Source organism: Polyodon spathula, chromosome 25, assembly GCF_017654505.1.
Source record: "Polyodon spathula isolate WHYD16114869_AA chromosome 25, ASM1765450v1, whole genome shotgun sequence".
NCBI classification, from domain to species: domain Eukaryota; kingdom Metazoa; phylum Chordata; class Actinopteri; order Acipenseriformes; family Polyodontidae; genus Polyodon; species Polyodon spathula.
The window spans coordinates 7,493,146-7,513,293 of NC_054558.1; the positions used below are offsets into that span (position 1 = coordinate 7,493,146).

Here is a 20,148-nt window from a genome sequence, read left to right on the forward strand (position 1 = left end):
AAAACGCAGCGGATGCTTTTAAATACTTCAGATTCAGATTCTCAACTATATATAGAGGGGTTTAGGAGGAGAGGTATGACATCACTTTACAGGGTTCGAAAACCCCCAGAAAGGTGTTAAAAGTTTCTATAGTTATATATGTAGTTCACCCAGATAAACAGATCAAATCAGCAATGTGGATACGACCACTCAGAACTACTCTGAGAATATGTAAGATGTATTTTGAAGCCATATTGATTTGGAGAAATAAGTGGCTTGCTTGTTTAATGTTTTTCAACTCGGTTTGGCAGCTTAGAGGAGGAAGGACAGGGTGTAATATGTCCTGGCTCTGTAAAAGTGTGCTGCATCATGAAGAGGACTGAATGGTCAGTGATTTTAGAGTGGTAGGTTATTAGGAAGGAAGGCGTCACTTTCTATAGATCACTGTAAATATGCAAATACATATGCATATTTGTGGATGGAGGGAGGGTAGAGGGTTTCAGAGGTCATCTAAACAGTAGCAGGAGGAAATAAGAGGTGGACACATCTCGGGAAGAGGGCAGGAAGGAGATGCAGACAGGCGTACATAACCTTGCAGGTGTAATAGTGGTCAAGCAAGAGAGACCTGATTTGGAGATCAGTTTACGTAACTGTCCAAAAGGAGTTACTCATATTTGCCATACAAGATGTAAGTTAGCACTGCTTCAGTAAAGGTTTGTTAATTTCCTGGGTTATCCTGCGGTTAATTGGAGACACACTGGCTTTTGTCTGCAAGGTTCCTGGTGGGTATCTTGCACGTATGCTCCCTGATGTTATCCTGCAATTAAGAGGAGTAATCCCATTCCTCATAGTGAAACACAGTTCAAGACGGAGTAATGACCAGGTAAGGGCAGACTTATGACCAGCTAAATAGACAGTACCTAAATTGCATTCTACATTGTGAAACAGAGGTGGAGCTTTATTGCTACCAGGAGTGAAGGATCGTTGCACAGTGCAATTAGCCATCATCTCTTGCGCCAGGCTTTATTAATACGACCTTCAAAACCTTGCATCCACCAAAAGGAAAAGTTTGAAGGGGGAACGGATATAAGGGCTGCTGGAGCGAGAAAGGAAAAAGAAACTTCAGTTCTAGGGTACAACAGATCCCAGCGCAGTGCCGTTAACTACACAGCAGGCAATACAGGTTTTACAAAGAGCTCAATTAAGTCTCTTCAATGGTTTTGTCTATTTAAGATACAGAAGTGACCAATTAAATAGAGTAAAACTTGGACTGGCTCAGACTGCTATGCAATGAGTGACCATGGAAGGGCAGCCCGAGATCTACCACAGGTGTTTAAAAGTCCAAGTGGAAATATATTATAGTATCAAAATCCTGGAATCCAGAAGATCCGGGCATACAAAGCTCACCTTTTCTTGTTCCACATCCATCCGAGCAAACCTCCCCGCCTTTCTACTCCCTGTGTATGTTTAATACTATCAAATCAGCAGTCACATTTCTGAGTGATGTCTGTGAGAGCATACTCGAGACCATCTGTTACCTCCCCACTCTGACAAACAGGAACTCATCGAGGCAAACCATCAGGGCTTTCCACTTACAAGCATTACCTGAAAAGAGATATTGGTGGGATCTCTCTCTCGTCTCCTTAATCTCAACCTTACATCCCCACTGAGAGGTAAAGAGCGAGCGAGTGGGGAGCAGATTTCACACATTTTCAACATTTGCATAATATCAGTGTTTTCTTTTTGCTGTCCCGCACCTTTAATGCTGTCAAAATATTTTGTGAAACCGGCTTTTTGTTTAAAAAAAAAAAAAAAAAAAAAAAAATGGCCTTTGGGGAATCTAAACAAAAGTTTTCTGAACTTCAAATGCACATATTTCCGATAAGGAAGAAACATATATACATATATCATTTTATATGTGTTTTTCTTTTTCTGAGGACCACTTATATAAATCTTCATACCACTGGGGGTGGGGGTGTTAACGATGCCTTTGTGATCAGATCCGTTTTCTGCTATGGAATCCTGTTTGTTCATGAATAGAGTGCTTGTGTAGTGTGTGGATACCATGAAGGATCTCATGTTGCATTCAACTTCACTAAAAACACAGTCCCATGTCCAGTGGCTACCTCCAAGCGCAAATATTGACATGAAAATTCGATCTGTTTGGAAAAAGCCGGAGCTCGACACAGAAAAGCAGGTGGTTAAATTGAAGGTCTCTTACTGCTGAAAAAATATGCACATATGTATTTAAAAAAAAAAGTTTAGGATCTCATATCACATGCATTCCAACCTTGACTGCTAAGACATTGCATAATGTGTTGCTTCATTTTTTACAATGCAACTTGTGTTCATAGCATGATCACAGCTCTTTAAAGAAAAAAAAAACACCCTCTTCAAATATTTGTATAGCAGATATGCCTGTTACCAGCCAATTCTAACTAAAACTGCTGAAGTATTAATAAAAATGAGATAATAAACCAAGAAAAAAAAAAAAAGAAAAAATAAATCAAAGTGGACATGGCATAATTTTATACAACATCTGCTTTAAAGTCTGCCGCACTTTGCATTAGCAAGTTAATTAATTGATTGGATCAGCGCGGGTTTAATCAAATAAAATGTAATAACTCTAATAAAAACAAAGCAGACTTTAAAAAAGACGAACAGCAAGATAGCACGTCCACTTTTCAAATTAATTGAATTTTAGTACTTCTGAACTTCGGCCAATGTATCCCCAAGAGTAATTACTTTGCACTCTGCCCAAATGCTGCAACACAAGAAAACAGGAATGGGAAAAACTATTTACTGGATATCGACGAATCGTTCTGTAATTTCAACATGTTTTTTAATCAGCTTCTTTTAAGTGGTATTTTGTATGCTTTTCCACTTAAATCACTTAATTAATAATATTATTATTATTATTATTATTATTATTATTATGATGGAAGTTTTTCTATAGTATAACCAGTCTTTTCTGATAGTCAATGCCAATTAATTAATTAACCAGTACAGGATTCAGCAAAAAATTATATTAAATTAAATCGTGTGTCTTTAGTGAGTTTGAGTTGAAAAGGTTCTCGTTGAATTATACAGCTTGTATTTTATAGTGCGGCATGCCCAGATAAGTCAGCAAGGCATAACACAGGTACCCACAAAGCATGAAACACTCAATGAAATGAAAAGAAAACCCTACTGAGATATACTGTACTGGCAGGCCCATCTCGCTGCAATTTAGGAATACACCCATATTAACCAGATCCAATAGAAATCAACCAGGTTTAACAAAATCAATCAGTAAATGCAGAAGTAAATTGAGGGAGCAAAATGAAATAAATTTGCTTGCCCCTCTCTAAATGCAAAACGTTGCATAGATTAGAATTTTTAAATGTTTGATTTAAACATGTATTTTTTACCGTTATTATTATTAATATATATCAGTGATGGGAAATCCTGGCCTGCGATTGGTTAAAACTCGTAGGAGGAATAGATTGAACTATTGCTCTATCATCCTTAAAACATCAGTCAATAGTCTCCGTGTGTCACGTGATTGGTTCACATCACTGTCATTCCTTTTCAAAGGAACGCCTTTCCGGCTGAACACTGATTCTGTGAGTTAACAGAAAATCAATTACAAAAGAAAGATGCTCCAAACGTTATGGTCGCCGTTTCCTGACACTCCGATTTAAACGGGATTATGCAACAGTTGGCAAACCAGAGGGAGACATAGAAAAACTTTATGAAAAGATATGAACTTCAAAAACATGTTCTGTTATTTATTTCCTTATGCTGTGTCAGCTAGATTTAAAACAATTATATATAATGTATTTGCATATGCTGGATCAGCTATATTTAAAGTCATATTTACTATCCTATCTTGCCCTACTTATTTTCTTGACTGATTCATATATTAAATATGTACTACCGACTCAGCCATAGTGGAGAATTAAAATATTAAAATGCCCCTCAGGAAGACTATTTTTAGCTCCAGGGTGCAATGCCCCCTGCCTGCGACTCCAGGTGTTATAGCCCCATGTCGGTAACAATAGTCTTCTCTCAGGTCAATAATTTTCTACTATGGCCCTCGTCTCCAGTCCATATTTACTATATATACACACACACACAACTTTGTGTGTGTGCTCATGAGAGAGAGAGAGCGAGAAAGAGAATGACAAAAAAAGAATATAATTGGAGAAATGTACGCAGTAATAATAGGTATTCAGAAAATGATAATTCATATTAAACAGGGTGCATAAAGTCAGGCTCATTTGCATGTTTTAGATTATATGCATTTCAAAAGTAATTTCCGCAGGGCATATGAATGACATTAATTCCCGAGCGGTTTTTGCTATAGACCTCAAACTATCAAACACTCAAACATTTAAAAGAAAACGAGAAAAAAAAAAAAAAAACAGAGCACAGCATTTGCAAGGGGAGATTTCAAGGTTAAAGTATCTGAATGTATTTTTTAAAGTTCTTCCAGGGTTGTTTAAAATTGCAGCTATCCTAGTTAAGGTTATATATATATATATATATATATATTATATGTCAATTTTTATTTTTATTTATTTATTAGGGTCACAGTAACTGAACCCCCAGTACTCTGTTACTATTGCAAACCCAAAAGCATCTTGAGACATTACTAAAGTACTAATAATATATAAAACAGTCGTACTGAAATGAACTTAAAAGTTTATTGTTTCATTTTTCTCAGTATCCGTCACTGGGGTTTCATACTATGTTTCACATGTCACATTAAAGTAGGGCTCCATTCTAAGGGCTTCTAACCACTTCCCTTCCAGAATGGTCTGTTCCCAACACCCCTTTCCTGCACCACGTGGGTTCCTTTAAGATCACTGGAACTATTCACAGAAGACTAACATTTTTTTAAATAATGTCTTAAAACGGTCCTTAAACTTTTGTGAATAAGACACAATGCAACTAATGTAGGTCACCGTGATTCTAATCTGCAGAGCCAGAGGTTATTCAAAAACATATTAAATAATAATAATAATAATAAAATAATAATAATAATAATAATAATAATAATAATAATAATAAAGCACAGTATTCACCCCTGAACTTTAGCATCCTACAGCCTTACTAAGTTTCAGGACTTGGCAAGGCCTCTGGTATTAAAGTAATGACAGGCTAGAGTGGCCGAGTTAATGGAGATTTAGAAGGGATAGTATTGGATTGGTATGGTGCTGCTAACAAGTTGAATTCTTTCTGTACGGTACGTGCACCTGTTAAAACAAACTTCAGAAGCACAAAACTCGTGTCCTTATTTTTACAAGAGACCCAGCTTCCTAGCAGAAAGGGGGTAAAGATGGCTTTGCAACTATCCTGCCGTTCAACTGAACTCGAGCTACATTTGAAGGGAATATTTTTCACCTCTTAAATCCGTAAAGCAACATAATCCAAAAAACATGTTAGATTGAACAAAAGGAAAGAAATAGCAACATAATTACTGTGTACATCAGCATCTGTCATAAAGCTGTTGTTATATTTTGCATATTTTAGAATTCAGATACACCAACTGTACTATCAGGGAACATACCTCTCAGTACATAAAAGGGGAGGATGTCAACGTTAAACACAGGCTTAATTCCAGGCATGCGAGTGAATGATACTATGACACAATTAATTACTGCCATTAAAATAGAAATAAGTTCCTATTTAAAATCAGTAAGTTTACTCAGCAAGACTGACATGAGCGAATGCAGTCAAGCAAGTACTTTTTCTTGTCAGTAGTCGTGTCTTTTTTTTCCCCCAGTAGAAAACTGCTGGCAAAGTAAACACAAAATTCAACACGATAATGTTGGGAAGAACCCCCCCCCCCCCCCTCCAGACACACAGAGGTCACTTTTAAAGCTCTGCAATGCAGAAAACATGCCTGAAGACAACAAATCCTTAAAGACGTCCTTGACTTGATCTCCCCTCTTTGTGATCCTTACTTTGAACTTCAATTAAAGACCTCGGGAACTGAATCACTCGGAGAACACAAGAGGAGAGAGCGAGTAATAAAACTAACCATTAACACTGTTTCCTATTGAATGAATATGAAGTCTTTTAACATATTTATTAATTGAATCAATTTTTAAAGATCAGGAGGGGGGGGGGGCTGTTATAAAGGTGTATGCACTGCATTTAAGTAAACATACATTTTAAATAAAATCAGTAGAAATCCGAGGGGGATCTAGTAGGCATGTAGTATTATAAAACATGTTCATTCAAACTAATCTAAAAACAGGAAGACTACTTGATTAAGGTACAGATTTATTGTTAATCTTTGTGCTCTCTGCACTGCCTTCGCTGAGGCTGCCCGCCAGCACATCCCAGCGAACGCTGTACTGCAATAACTGCACGTCTGTAAAGCGTTAGTCTGAGAAAGTTTTTTCCTCCTCCTTGCTCAGAGCCAGATTAAGGGACAAGGCAAGCCGATCCGGACGTGGGGTGCCCCCAACTGCTAGGGGACCCAAGAACCTGTCATCACGTCAGCAAAACCGACAGGATGCGAGACCTCTGCTTTACACACCGACATTCCATCAGCTCTCCTACTGGATAAGTGTGGCATTGTGCTGTTCAGAAAAAGCAACAGGAAGCTAGGTGAAGAAAAAAAAACACACGCACATTATGAACCTTTTTATTTTGGTATTCCTGCTACAGTGATTTTGGTTTTGCTTTTTGCTATTTCTCATTTCCCCAGGTTGAGCCTTCACAAAAAAAGACACCACTATAGAAGAGCCCCGTGCTGTCTTACTGCAATGATCCTATACTTGGTGCCTTTATAAAAAAAGAGGTTGCTATTGTGTTTAATGGTGAATGACTGTTCATACAGAGACGTTTTATCCACCTATGCAACTTATTCCAAGGAACCGTAACCCCAAAGTGTACTGTTAACCTCTGTTGTACACTTCACCGTAGGTTTGCTTTCAGTTTCAATTTGGAATTTGAGAGATTCAAGCAGAACCTGCTAAAAAGGTTTCGGCAAAAATCTATTCTTTACCTTTGATGTTTTCGCTGGGAAACGCCAGCAAGACTTCCAGGAGTAGGCCCAGCACACCTGGGGAACGTATTCGTTTTATTGGCCGCTGTTGTCCTTGTCCGACACAGGCCTAACAATTCAAGCACACAATGGTTCTCTCTTTCCGCTACCTCCAGCTCCTAATTCCGTTCACCCTCATCTGTCTCCTTTAATAACCAAGCAGAGGAATGGAAAAACTTGCATATTTGTCATTTCCGACTGTTTACCTTTTTCACGGCAAATTGGTTTTTACATCTCCCTTTCCTGGAAGAGCAGGCTGCAGCTCTGCCAATTCTGTCTCCCTACTTTATAGACTTGGCTCTCTGGAGAAGTTTTAAAGCTTTCAACTCAAAAGTCATTTAAAATGATACAATACTGCTTTTGTCCCCCTATTTTTTTTGTTAGAAAGAAAGGTTTCTTTTTTGCGAGTCTACGGCTGGTTAAAGATGTTTTTTTTTTTTTTTTTTTTTTGCGTTTGCAGGAAATCCAAACAACATTTTTTATAAAAGGACAACTAAAAGGTGTCCAAACTCAGGCTAATTTGGACTGAGACGTGACAAGAAATGGCTGCATTTTAAAATCCAGCAACTACTGTCACTTCTTCATAAGAGCTGGCAAATGAAACCCGCACTGGCCGGTTTTTGCTGCTTCGAGCTGTGTTAAACTCACGCGTCTCCAGATTTTTGCTAATGGGTACGAACATTAAGAGCTCAACTTATGTTCTCGGGTCCAGAGAAAAGCCTTTTTACTGGATTCTGTGGGGGGGGGGGGGGGGGGGGGGGTTGGCACGCAGAAACCAACACTGAAGCATTACCTTCTACGGAAGTATGATGGAAATAGCCAAGGCAAAAGAGTGAAGTTATTGCCATTGAAGGGAGAGATCCAACAAGATGAGAATTGGCTATTATGTAGCTTGAAATATAAAATCCGGTTCATGCTCTCATCATAATGCACCTAAGGAGGCCACATGCAATGGGCAGCAAGATTCTAGGACTACAACATAGTCACCATGGCTACCATTTGCCTTGAGGAGGTCTTCCGTTCTTGGGGTGACATGAAGAGCTTAAAACGAGAAACTTGCTGCCCACAGCTCAACTTTCTGCGGCCCAAGATTGTTCCTCAGTAGTAAAACGTCAGCGGATCCTCTATTAGTTTAAGAGAATGTCAGGATTTCCATTGTCAAATCACAGTAACAAAATATTTTCCAATATTCTGTATATAAAAGAGGCGTACAGACATTTACTAAACGATTCTTTATATGTTTTTTGTACACTTGCAGCTTGCACTATCATCCAATAGATATATCAGATCTAAATATCTTTATTATATATATATATATATATATATATATATATATATATATATATATATATATATATATATAATTTTTGTATGAGTTTCTCCAATATTGAGCTATTAAAACTAATGAAAATATGATGAAACTCCAGAAAGAGCTTTCTCAGTCCCTTTCATTGTTCTAATTATTCGCTCCAGATCCTTCATAATAGTGCCATGCTTTATATGAATTCATTTTAATAGCTTATTACAGAATCTCAGTTTAAAATTCTACAAAATAGCATTATTTAAAACCAAACATGACATTTAAATGAGTATCTTAAAGACATTTTCAGATTGCTAAACGAACATTAAGCTAATAAATGATCTGCTGAGAACCTTATATTACATACACACACACATATATATATATATATATATATATATATATATATATATATATATATATATATATATATATAATTCCATGTAGGGTTTCTGTGACGTCAAATTAGGAGGCAGTGTGGTCCAATGGTTAAAGTCCAGAAGGTCACCAGTAAGTCACCAGTTCAAATCCCATCTCTGCCACTGAACAAGTCACTTAACCTCCTTGTGTTCCATCCTGTGGATGAGATGTTAAATCAATGTCCTATTGCAAGTGACAGTTCACAGCCTACCTCTGTAAAGCACTTTGTGATGGTGGGCCACTATGAAAGGCACTAGATAAAAATAAAGATATTATATTATTACACACACACACACACACACACACACAAATGGTTTTCAGTTAAAATCTTAAAGTAAAGCAACATAAATATTAACAGTATATATTTTAAATTACACCCCAAAAAAAGTCCTGATCATCAATAATACTGACGCGGTTTGGGATGTGCCCATTACAATTAAAAATTGACAACACTGTGCAAGCTGTAACAGCGGTAGGGACTCATTTATGGAACAATTATTTTGTGTAATTCTCTTCCCTTGCATCTCTCATAATAGTTCTCTTTATGATAGTTACCATTTCATTGTGACTTGTTCTCTTTTCACCTTTCAAGGACCACTGTATTAACAAACCTCACCTCACCATATACCACCAGCCAGGCCTATGCAACCTTTATGCACTGCACAGCCACCCAGGACTGAAAACAACTGTTTAAACTTTTGACTCTGCATCGGACTCTCATTTTTCAAGACATTTTCCATTTTCAGGTGCAACACCTCTGCAATAAACCTTGTTATACAAACCATGATAGTGAAAACTGGCAACTGCCACTGCAGAGGTGCACAATACCCAGATTCTGCTACAAGAACTAGCGAACTCTCGGGACAGCCTCCCCCTCCAATCCCCATCCCTGCGTGGGATTTGCGGTAGTGGTGAACGCAGCTGGCAACATCTGGAGACATTTTAACTGTTTACATTTCCAAAAAACGTTGAAAAATAGCGCAGGTGCCAAAAGAGTAATAAAAGAAAACAGGTCACAAAAAAGTGATTGTTTAAACTATAACAACTTTCAATCTCTCTGCTCCTGGAGGCTGGGTAATGCTGATCATTCTTTACGAACAATAAGCCTACAGCTTTAATATATATGATATGTTCCAAGCACTGTATCCCAAAAGTAAACATAAAAACATAAAACCTTAAAAAAAAATATATATATATATATTATACGCAATTTAATTTAAACTAATCTAAACCTACACATTGTCGCTTGAAAGGATGATGTCATTTTTCCCCCACTCCCAGTGCAAAGCGAGTCAATCATGTGACACACAAAGGCCTACGCTGTGTAGGATGCAATTAGTGTGATTGGGTATAATTTACCCTTTTAAGCCAATACTGGACTGGTAAATAGTAGGAAAACTCTTCAATCAAAACCAAACTTTACATGGGGAATGCTGAGAACACACACGCTGGGCAATCAACTTTGGAAAAACTCCATACCAAACAGCACGCCTTCATTTAAATAGGATTCCTGAGACTGAATCATGACCCGGCCCTAAACCTGACATTACATATATGGAGACACAAACACACACATCTAAAATGCTTATTTCTAATTTAAGCCAGGATATTTCTTGTGGGCTTCAAATGCTTCAGCTAAGATATACAAGGAGGTCTAGGTGCTTGGAGCCGGTTCGTTTTGAGAGAATAAAAGTGATAGACAGTGTTACCTTCACACTGTAGTCTCTAATGGGTTCTTGAATAAACACACACATTATCTATTAAGGACTCGTGTGTGCTCTTTGCCAAGTGACCGATTCATAGGAGTAATTAGCACAATGCTGTTTGGAACAGAATGAACAGGAAAAGAAAAAGAGAGACAAAAGAGTAAGAAAAGCAGCCCTTTTTTCAAAGGCAATGGGCTCCCAAACGACACACCAAGGTAATTGCTGCACAGATACTGTAATGGACATATACAAACGTATTACATTGACAGATATTAGACAAACGTATTATGCTTGCAAGTCAATCACATTTTCAATAAACAGATATCCCTAATTCTACTTTGTATAGCAGTGTATCCATTTTTAATTGGTACTCTTCTACAGCTGCCATACTTTCAATTTATAATTAGGGGATATACAGAAACGCATTGTACAAATAAATAATAGCGTTTGCATTTGCATTTTCAGTTCTCTATACAGGACTATCTGGAGATTTCTATTAAGGTTTGTTTTCCTATGAAATCACTTGCATATCTTTATTTGTTGCACAGTTAAACATTTTTTTTGCCACATAATTCCCTTGGGTGCATCCAAGATGTTTACCGGGTTAGTGAAATGAAATTTCAATCATCTCTACCTAGTAAAAATCCAAAATCCAAAAGGAAAGTGCATCCTTCCTATGGTTTGAACACTAGCAGGGAATCACTTTCCCCTGTAAATTACATTTTTAAATGCTAACTAGATTCATCTTCAGAAGTGACCAAGGTATAAAATTACACCATGCTGGCTTGGAAAGTCTATAAAACATTAACAATCATTGTCAGGTCCATTTACTGGGCTTCGTGCGCGTGTAATTTCCAAATTTGTTTTAGCAGAACAGTAATTCAGCAGAACGAGTGGGATATAACCTGGTGGAAACCAAAATAAGGCTGGATCACATTTTGTCTATTGTGCTGGAAAGCGAGGGTTCATTTTTTTCTGACAGTGAATTTGATGCTCATAACAAGGCGATGTGCATTTCCCCCATACCACAGCCAAACACAATCAAGACGGTGCTACTCAAAACTTCCCCATAAAACCCTGCAATCGCACCTTACGATAATAAAAAGTACCTCCAGACCGACATCACTTGACCCCAAACAGATTCAAAGCCACCGCACCCCTGCAGTGATTTCATGCATTTATATATAAAAAATGAAGTGATTAATTAATGAATTTAGTTCAACTGCAGTACATCTCCTACATGAATCTTGCATTCAGTCAAATCCAATGACAGAACGACCAGGGCAATCGGTACGGCTCCAAATTACACTGCAGTGCAATGCTGGATGCAAGGAAAGTCATTCTCTCCTTTCAGCTGTTTAATTAGCACTTCCAGTAGACGGCAACCAAATGAGTCAGTCACATGACTCTGCAGGGGCTTGTGGGTTATTTGGAACAGCAACAGTAGTCCATGAGCGTTCAAGGTGCACCCTCCATACCCACCTACAGTGTATATTTAGGATGACTTTCTTTCAGCTAGTTTATTTCCTACAATTTATTACACATGCTGGGACTTACAAGTATGGTGGCTGATACAAAGAAATTAAGAAATGTAATGAATGCATTAACCTTGCATTTTGTGATACACTGCTTTTAATACTTGTATTATGAAAGAAATAGTTTTTCTAATTCATGCACTTTGTAATAAAACCACAGACTGAAATAAATGATTATTTATATATATACACACACACACACACACACACACACACACATTTTATTCATTCATTTTCTGGTTTCTTTAAAAAAAGAATTCCAATTAATATTCCTACACAGCAATTAGCTATTAAAATAGCTAATGAACAAATTGAAAAACCCTTGGGGGAGAGGACGTTGGTTTTCTAATTAATTCCAAATCTAGCATATCTCGTTCAATGCCTTCTTAGCAAAACACGTAAATAAAACTTGGGCCTTTGCAAGTCTTTGTTCTTGTATGCGTTTTGTTTTCTTCCATTATTATATTTTCCAAAGCTATTTTATTAGGGACAAAAGACGTTTCCAACAGCAAACTATAAATGACTGCTGGAAACAATGTGTGTGTATATAAGCTATAATTCAAAAGACAGCTAATTAATAGATTGTATATTCAGGCTCCTGTCGGGTTCATGGACATCTCGCATTTAATTGTAGGTGTTCCGCTTTCATTCTGAGCTATCAAGCCCTTAAACCACAACTACTGCATTTCTGTTTAAAATTTACTTTAGGTTAATTTATTTGACTGGGAAGGTCCAATACCTGCAACACAGCGATTTCAAGACATTCCAAAACTACCCCAGGAAGTACAATTAAAGTTAATGCAAAATAAAAAAAGCCTCCCTGTGGTAGTTTCAAATCACTGGTCAGGACCTCATGGACACCACAGAGGTTTCTCTTTTTTCTTTTCTTAAAAGCTCCTCTCACCCCCATTCAGAACCGTCAGCCTGATATTCATTATGCACTTGGTTTGGAGGCAGGGGGTGAACTTTTAACCTCTCTACCTCCGCAACCCTCTACTTCCGATACCTCCCATTCAACCCACTGCGTCAGGAAAGGCTAGCTTCCTATACGGCCCGCCGGCCCCTTTAAAAGCTGGTACAAGCCGTTTCAAAGTAGCTAGCTTCCCCCTGCATTACTAAAAGTAGAAACTTGCAGCCCCACACTCTCTGACCTTGGTGGGGGGGGGGGGGAATACTCCATTCACACCTTCAAAGAGTAATAACAAGGCACCAGAATTTTAAACAAAAACAACAAAACTTTATCTTTGTTTAACTGAACGCATTGTGCAGATAAGACATGGCGCGCTTCGTGGAGATAGCGCAATCAGCTCCAGTCCATACATAAAAAGCACTATTTTTCATTCAAATAGTAGCAGATTAAAAGAGAGTGTGAAGGGGGGGAGGTTGGGTCCTTAACTTTACTGAATTAAAAAAGGCACTTAAATAATGCATAATAAGCAATACAAACTAAACCACTTACTGCAGCTACTCTGCTAGTGATGAATATTCATTCTCTTTGTAATACTGCGCCGCAGTGGCAGTTATAGGCCTGACTGTAAAGCTATCGCCAGGAAAGGTTAGTCGGAAAGGTTACTGCTTTTGTAAATAGGTTCATAATCCACAGAGCGGTGTGTGAATATTGTAAAAGATTAAAAGAAATTCACAGATACTTTGGAATCATTTGAGAGTTGGGGGGGGGGGAGAGGTAGATTACCCCAATGCATTTATTGCACTTGCCTATATTAAGTATTCACATTTTATAAAAAAAAAAAAAGTTTATAGCAAACTTTATAGTGAAGCAAACTAAACCACAACATAAAATGCTGTTTGTGAAAGGAAAATAAACACGTGAGCAAACTCAGCTCAGCCACAACTTTGAATCCTTAGGGTTCTTCTTAGTTTTGTAACTCAGTTTTTGGTGTAAACAATTTAATAAATCTGATCCAGTTGTTTCAGGTGGTCATCCTGTAGCCAGACGGAATTTGAAATAACAAACAATACTTTTTTTTTTTTTTTTTTTTTCCTCCCCCCAGGAGAGATTTCAAACAACGTTCAGAATAGGAGCCTGGAACAGCTGTCAGTTCAGGGGTGGCGTCAGTCGGTCGGTCAGTCAGACTCTGGGGTGTGTGCGACTTAATGACCATTTAATCTTTTGAATGCTCCACAGTCAACCGGGGGAAACCTTAGCGAAGCAGAGCCAAGAAATCATGTGCTGGCGACTGTGAGCTGTGAAGTGTTAAAAAAGAAATAAACTATACTCAGGCCTCACTGTGTTTTTTTATTATTATTATTATTATTATTTTGTGACTGAGATTTTGTTTTGCCACTGCCTTGACCAGGTCTGTCTTACAAAAGAGATTTTACTGATCAACAAACAAAGGTTAAATTAAAAAGTAAAAACAAAATGTACAACTTTTTAATATAAAGCCCAACGTAAAAAAAAAAAAAAAAAGTTAAATGTCTCTAGAAATCCTTAAGGGAGTAAAAGCTTTTCAGATCGGTTTATTGATTTTGAATCAATCATACTTGTCAAAGTTTTGCACCTAAAGACCTGAAAACTCCAGCTTTAAACCAGTGAGGCCACTCAAGTCCAGCTTTGTTTAGCCAATCAGTTTAAAGTTGGCTCAGCTCCTATAAAGAAACCCAGGACTGACTGGCTGCCAGGACTGGTAGGGATGACATCACAGAGAAACTAAAATGACCCAATACAGTCCTGGATGACATCGAAACATTAACACTGCCATAGAGACTTACTGTCTAATGGCACAACAGTGCTGCAACATGACCAAAACAAAAACTAGCATTTGAATTTAATTTCAAACCCTAAGCTACCAAAAAAATAGGTATTCTATTCAAGAAGTTTTTAAAAACTTTAATAATGCAACAAGTTCAAGAATAATGTCCTTAAAAAAAAAAAAAAAAAAAAAAAAAAAAAAAAAACTTATCTGGTTTTAAAAAAAATATTAGTTACAAATAGTATTCAATATGGTACTGTGCAAGACCACTATATTAGTCTTAATATTTTAATTTTCAAAGGAAAACACAGTCTTGTCTAAAGAAATGTCTTTTTGTGTGTATTTCAGTTGCAACACCTAAAGCAAAGCCTTTGCAGCCACACATCACCGATCCCCCCTAACAAACACCTGTCAATCATACTTGCCCTTGTGGTCACCTTGCTGCCCCACCCTTTTTCAATAGAACACAGAACACTAATCTATGTAAATTTTTTTAATAGTTAGCTTTTCCACTTCAGACATGAAGGACAGTCATTTCTATAAAACCTGGCTATCAGGAAATGATGGGGGGGGGGGGGGGGGGGGGGCTTTAATTCATTCCTTTATGATGTTTGTAGCTGTGAAGATAACATGTCTAACAATCCCCATGCATGGTCATTACCATATTTAGCTGCTCTATTCTTTTTGCCACGAAAGCATTATTTCACAGATTTCTATAGGGAGTCGTGTTTAATTCCAGAATAAAAAGGTCCACTGTGACAAGCTGTGCGAACTGCCAATCTAGATCTGTATTTCTCTACAGGTTTCACTCTGGCGTTCATTAAAATGAAGTTACAAACTTGTATGCAAGAGCTGTGCCAACGAACATTAAAAGAGAAACATTCTGCACCCTATATACTACATAACACCACCCCCCACACACAAAATAAAACCATTTACACCACCAGCTTAAAGGGGAGGCTATTTTAGCCACAATACCTTTTTTTGTTCAAGTTTCTACTGTACACATCATCAACACGATAGTGGCCAGGCACACATCTGCATGAAAGAAAAGAGAGTCAGGCATCCCTTTCAAGTCTGGTAACTCTCAACAAAAAACATCATTGTAATTTATACACGCCTGCTGGACAAAGCTTCGAGAAGACCATGGTATGCTTGCCAGCTGCTGGGTTACTAAGAGAAGCAGGATTTCTTATTTACGCAGTGGCAGAGAAAATAACACCATCTTGTTTACCCAGCCTCTCGCCAAATATCTATCAAGCCTTCAATTAATAAATCTGCTTTGACAAAAAAAGAAAAGCAAAAATAAGTATGTATTACGTATAGAAAATCAGCCAGTGGAGAGGGACTGTGTGCAGAAAATCTAAAGCGTTTTTTTTTTTTTTCCTTCATTCGGACCAGAGTCCCCTTCTTCTGTTTAATAGTTCTTCTGAAAAACACTGTTGTAACAGCACACTTCCTTGAGCCAGGGAGCACAAGGGGCAGAAGCCAAGCAGGAAGCTTTAGTGCACAATGATCAGGGGAAGTGTATTATTATTATTATTATTATTATTATTATTATTATTATTATTATTATTATTAAAAGAATACTGCCCCATCTGAAAGTGTTCTGACTATTTTGGGCACTGCAAATGTAATGTAGGATTGCTATGGTAAAGTGACAGCGGGCTCTATTTTCCGCTGTGCTGTAATGCTAATGCGTGACTTATTTAATTTAGTATGGTCACTTATTCTATATATAAAAGGAAAGTGGAAAATCCTGCAAGAGGTCTGTGGTATAGCTTGCCTTACATTGCATTAAACCCATATGTGTTTTTTTTTTTATTTCAATACACATTCAGGTTAAATAAATTATATAATACATGCAACAAGAATATCATATACTGTAAGAGGGGCTGCTAAATAAATGGAAACCCTGGAGTTAAACAAATATTCCTGCCACTGTTTTGATTGCTACTTGAATTCGGACTGGGGGCCACTGACACACATGCTGTCTATCATAATACAGAGGATACCAACTCTGTAATCAAAGCCAAGCTGTAACCCATATGCCACTCTTCTGTAGTGCCAGCATCCCTGCAACACCGCACTGGTGCCAAGCTTGCTCTCCCTTGAAAAAAAACTGCACTTCATTAAAAAAGTAAACACAAGTGCTGTCTGAAGTGTCTAATTAGTCCCCTAATTACTCCCCGCTCGTTACTAATGCAAATTAGATTACGCTGCTTAACTTCATCGTGTCCACAACAGCGCTGTTAATTGCGGCCTTTTGAAATTAAATTACTCACTAATTAACATATCAAAGCCATTGATTCAGAGCCAGGAAAAAAAAAAAAAAACCAACAAACGCCAAGTTTTGCTAATGAGTCTGGCTAATTGAATATCTACATTCAATACTAAGTTTTTGCCAGTTGCTGCTATTTTGAAGCCTCCACAGCTACTTTTTGCAAAAAAAAAACTAAAATTGCTGGATCTGAGTTTCATAGCTGTGTCATCCCTATATACTCCAGACTACAGAACAACTACTTGGTATTCTACCTTGAAGAAAAAGAGGCATGTCAATGTTTTTGTTGCAACGGAGGCATTAAACAAACACAAGCATTGACAATAAAACATGTTAGTGGTATTATCCAATAAGATTACCAAGCAACTGCGGTGCTATTGGTTTAAAATCACCAGTAATCAAAAAGACATTACAATTATATATGTTACTAATAAACAAAATAGATATATCACTTACTGTACTCTATAGCATTCAAAATAAAACTGTGCACTTAGGAATGCAACAACATTCAATAAAGCATCGCAACATTAGTTATACAAGTCATCGATAGCTTAATGAAACAGAAGTAGCCGCAATTATAACAAGGCTGTGTGAATTTCTTACACTGAAAGTATAAACACTAATCTGAAATCAATTTAAATATATGATTCTCGAATAAGAAGTACTTAAAAGATGTGTTATAAAGGCCTGTATTCCAAAGCTGTAACTCAAGCTAACTCCAACTCCCTGCTGTATCCATTAGAAACGAGAGTATTACTGAAAGTAGTTCTTCTGAAATATATCCAGAAGTATACTACTTTTACAAATAACAATTCTCATAGTGGAACAACTTTACACTACAGACTATTAATATGTTTCAAAACGATCACACTATGTAACACAATTTTTGTTCCTTGGTAGTAAGTATTATTTCCTACTTGCTTATGCCTCAAAAGTTTAGAAAATGGCTATTATTCCCCATAAACTTTGCAATATCACTATTTCCAATGGGAAAACGGGCAAATGTGTGTCTTTTCGTTCACATGAAGTCAGAAAAGCAAAGTTTGTGAGGAATAATAGCCATTTTCTATACTTTTGAGGCATAAGCAATTAGGAAATAACACTTACTACCCAGGAACAAAAATAATAAATAAATAATTGTTACACAGTGCCATTAAACATTTTCAAAATGTGAATAAACCTTGCGACAACTGCTGCTTTAAGTCACAAAGAAAATTGAACATTCAATTCCAAGTATCTTTTTGTATTTATTTATTTTTATTCACATAGCGAAATAAACCAAGTTTCATTTCCGGGGCTCAGAAAAGGGGAAACATTAATAGTGAAATTGAGAGGCAGGCACAATAATAATAATAATAATAATAATAATAATAATAATAATAATAGTTAGATGTAAAGATATTATAATTCCTTTGGGGGATGCATTGAAACTTCTGCATAACAATATTTGGCTTAAGTGTCAGAATTATCATATTAACCAGTTACCATTTGACGAAGTTGATTAAAAAAAATGATTATTCTTCTATTTCTTTTCGGAGTTCTTAATCAAAATCTAACATCCTTGAAAAATTAATTTGAAGCCCCTCGTATCAGTTAATTAAATCTCGTTGGAAGTCATTTTTCTGTGGAGAGTGATTAGATGTTCCTTTCTGTACGCTACTGTTCAGACAGCATGACGTTCGGCAAAACTTTAGCATCTCATCAAACATTCAAAACAAGAAGAATAGAATTTCTTTGAAGGCCTCTTTTTTCAAAGTCTGTCTTCCTGATTAATTGTGCTGTGCCCAAAAGATCTCTCACTCTCGTTACATCGTTTCTGTTAATGATTTCACAGCTGGAGAAAGAGAGCTACACAGTACCATGATACTGAATTTAGAAAGAACGGGGTGGGGTGCACAGTGAAAGGCCTGTCCAAGAGAGATAACCAAGGTCCTTTAATATCCTTTACAATTTCACACTATTTTCACCTTCCATTGTCATGCATACAAAGAGATAGGCACTTGGATGTAACTCCTAGCTGTGCCATTACCTGCCTTTGATAGAAACATAAAGCTCTGATTAATCTAGCTTTTTTTTAATTTTTTTTTTTTAAATTTACAGCTATGCACACAGCACACTCCTTCAAATCCCCCCTCCCAAAAATAACCTCCCTCTGCAAAAGTGGAAGTGTACAGGGAGTCCAAAACTTGCTGCATTGGGATTCAAGGCCCAATTCTGGATGCAGTTTTAACCATCCCTTAAAATGTTAAGTCTGAGCTACACTGCAACTTCAGCTCTGGTTGTGATGCTTCTACTCCCCATTCTTTTAGATTTCCAGATCAGCTGTTAATGAGCAATAGCCAAGTGGCTATAAAGAGATGGGCTGAGACTACAGTAACTCACTTCACTTTGAACTTGCACGTGGCCAGAGGCCACTGTGGATAAAAGAGCCACCATTTCAAACAAAAAAGATTGCTATATTTTAGAAACTACAGATTCCCTGCGCTCAACAGAATGAGTATGCAGTGTAGTGTAATAGTCTGCAAGCAGCACAGAGAGGTCTGTGTAGAGGCATGGTGTCAACCGCTCAGACACACATTAAAACACTGATCTGCCTCGTATGAACCCAGACTGATCTGGCTAATGTGAAGCAGAACGGTAAGTGGATATCATCCCCCATCTGGATGTGTTCTGCTGGGTGATGCAAATTGGGGAACTTTAAGTTATCTGCCAGCAAGCCAGAGGACACATCTCCACTTAAAAATATTAGCCAGGCTTGGCAGCCCCTCCAACACTGCAAAAGGAAGAGGGGGGGGGGGGGGGGGGTGCCCAATTATCCTGATTACCTCGGATTTATTGAAAGATCAGGTAGTACTGATTAAGGCAGAACACTGTCAGGATAATGATCACCCATAATCCATTGTGGCTTTAATTGACTCAACATTTTTGATTTTCATTAAAAAAAAAAAAAATAATAATAAATTTAAAATAAATCTGCCAATTTTATACAGAAATGCACCCAGTGAATGAAAAGCAATTCAAAATTAGGAATGCTGAATTATTTCTCCTCTTTTTCTACTAGGACGTCAGAAGAAATGAGAAAAAAAAGATATCCTCAGGCTTAAATGTGACCTCCTGTTCTCAGGTTCAAAAGTACTACTTAAAAAACATCTACATCCCATTAGCTGGCAA

The 20,148-nt window shown here is 37.3% G+C and overlaps 1 protein-coding gene across 8 annotated transcripts in view; it reads right to left on the reverse strand.

Moving 5' to 3' along the window:
* LOC121299586 (forkhead box protein P4-like) overlaps nucleotides 1-20,148 on the reverse strand; it is a 96,610-nt gene that overhangs the window by 66,386 nt on the left and 10,076 nt on the right. Inside the window, exon 2 of one of the 8 annotated variants that reach the window (XM_041227389.1) lies at nucleotides 15,675-15,734. The exons of the other annotated variants lie outside the window; for them this stretch is intronic. The gene's annotated coding sequence lies outside the window, so the exon portion shown is untranslated. The remainder of the gene's footprint in view (nucleotides 1-15,674; nucleotides 15,735-20,148) is intronic. 8 annotated transcript variants of the gene reach the window in all.